The sequence below is a fragment of the Sapajus apella genome, unplaced genomic scaffold (assembly GCF_009761245.1).
Source record: "Sapajus apella isolate SASKATOON/1434 unplaced genomic scaffold, GSC_monkey_1.0 scaffold7407, whole genome shotgun sequence".
Lineage (NCBI taxonomy): Eukaryota > Metazoa > Chordata > Mammalia > Primates > Cebidae > Sapajus > Sapajus apella.
In genome coordinates this window covers 1-2,352 of record NW_022444331.1, presented here as the reverse complement: position 1 = coordinate 2,352, position 2,352 = coordinate 1, and the positions used below count along the sequence as shown (strand labels likewise).

General features: G+C 39.3%; 1 pseudogene across 1 annotated transcript; it reads right to left on the bottom strand.

Moving 5' to 3' along the window:
- Positions 1-401: 401 nt before the first annotated feature.
- Positions 402-1,900, bottom strand: LOC116548144 (annotated as a pseudogene). The gene has a single exon (XR_004267328.1). The product of XR_004267328.1 is annotated as a hsc70-interacting protein-like (transcript).
- Positions 1,901-2,352: the final 452 nt, after the last annotated feature.

The following is a 2,352-nucleotide window of genomic DNA, read 5'->3' as shown; positions in this document are numbered from 1 at the left end:
AGAATATTTGAGAGCAAGTGGAGATATTTAAATTTAGACTGTGTACTACATAATATTAATTATCAGTAGCAAATGTCTTGTGATTGTTACTGTAGTAATATAAAAGAATGTGCTAATTTTGGAAAAAATCCCTTAAGTATTTTTGTATAATCTTGATGGCTGCAATTTGCTTTCAAGCAGTTCAGAGCTCCCCAAAATGTGAGTGTGTGCATGTATATGTACGTGTGTGTAAGAGAGAGAAAATGAGTGTGTATGTGAAGAGGAAAAGAGACACAGAGACACACAAAGCCAATCCCAGAAATTGTTAATTTGTGAATCTAAATAAAGGGTGCATGTGTCTTTAAGGTACTTCTTTTTCAACATTTCTGTTTGACGTTAAAAGTTGGAAGAATTTTTTTTTATGTTTGCCTCGCACTAATAAACTTTTATTTCACTCAAATTAGAGCAAAAATCTTCTATACATTCAGTATCTTCCCTGCCCAATAATTCAAAGAAAAAAAAATCCAAAATGAGTAGTAAAGAAAAACATAACAATTAACAGACACTTTAAATTTGTTTTAAATATTTTTAAAGTTAAAAAGTGTTTAAAGTTTGTAATTCCTAGTAGGAAAACATTATCTGAATGAATACCCTAATGGCAAACCACTGTAAAATGCTTCAGCTGCATTTGGGGGAGAGGAGTAGGGATTATCTTCAAAGCACCCCAGCTCTCTTGATGAGAAGGTCAGAGGTACATTGGTTTGTATTATTGCGACATCCATAAGGTGATTTAGTTTGCTTTTCCTTCAGCAAAGGCTTTATTTATCAGAAGGTCATTATGCTTGACCTCCAAATTTGGCTGACAATTTGCTGATAAGATTCATAACCTTTGGGTTGCTCTGGTATTTTGACATATTTGCTGGGTTCTGAGCCACATCCTGGAAGGCCACCATAACTTCTGGATCCTGCATGGCTGCAAGAACCTCTGGATCACTAAGAATTTCATTGAGTCTGTCGTCTGGCTTCTTCCTCCCTCTGGGCTCTCTCATGCTCTTCTCGAGCCTTCTTAACTCTTTCTATTCTTTCTTTGATCTCTCGCTCTTCACGTTTTCGCTCATACTTTCTCCGATGTTCTGCAATTTTCTGTGCCCTAGGTTGAACTTCTTTCAGCATTGCACTCGCATCTTCATCATAATCCAGTTTACAGACAAGGGCAAGATCATGGGCTGCTTCTTCCCAGTGGCCCAGAAGTCTGTGTGCTTTCCCTCGCCACTTGTAAGGCTGAGCTGAATCAGGATTTATTTCAATGGCTCTGTCACAGTCTCGGATGGCAGCATTTGGCTTCTGTAATTTGACGAAGACACTGGCCCTCTTGGCATACAAAATGGCCAAGCGAGGATTCAGCTTGATGGCATCTGTGAATAAGTCAATGGCTTTCTGCAATTCACCATCATTTAGGGCTTCAATAGCAGCCACTTTCTTATCATTTGCCTGATCTATCATCTCCTCTGTTATCTCTGCATTTTCATCTCCCATTTCTTGAGGGGTGTCAGTGTCTGGTTCAATCACACCTTCATTATCAATTTCTAGATCACTTTCCTCACTTGATGGTTCGTCTGCCTTTAAATCTTCCTCTACCTTCTTACTATCAGGTTTTTCTTCCTTGGTATTTTCTTCTGATTTAGCTTTCTGAGTAGCACTTAGTATTTTACCCCCCATACTCTCCACCCACTCCCTCAGGAAGCGCATTTCTTCTGTGTGCAGAACGCTTGGATCCTGCTTACACATCTTCACAAAGGCCCGAAGCTCGTTCACTTTTCGGGGGTCCATGGTCGTCAGGCGGTGGGCGAAACTAAGGGTCTGCGGCCCGCTTCCAGGCTGAGGCGCTGGCTCGGCATGACCGCGCAGAAGGGGGCGTCTCGGAAGAATTTTTTTAAAGGCACTTGTTTATTCAGGGTGAACACGATCTTCAAATTTCTTTGCTAGATGTTGGTTTCCTGTAGTTGTTAATACTTTTGTACCACCTGATTGCCTTATGACAAAATAAACTTAGCTATGAAAGAAAAACTGTCTGTGTAGCCATAAAGCCAAACAATTGCTTCACTGAATAGGAAAAGAAAGTATGAAATTTATTGCAAGTAATATTGTTATAAACTGTTATTCTCCTAATACAGTATAACCAATTATTACCTGGTAATGTTAGTCAGCATCTACTAATAAGGAGAGGCCAATGGGCAGTATTTATACACAATTACACTGAGACCAATTTCTTGTAGCCTGAAAAACAATATGGCAAACATTAAGAGAAGGTACTGGAGGTGTTTTTTCATGATTTACAGGACAAGAAATCACACTATCTTCTTCTACTAGATG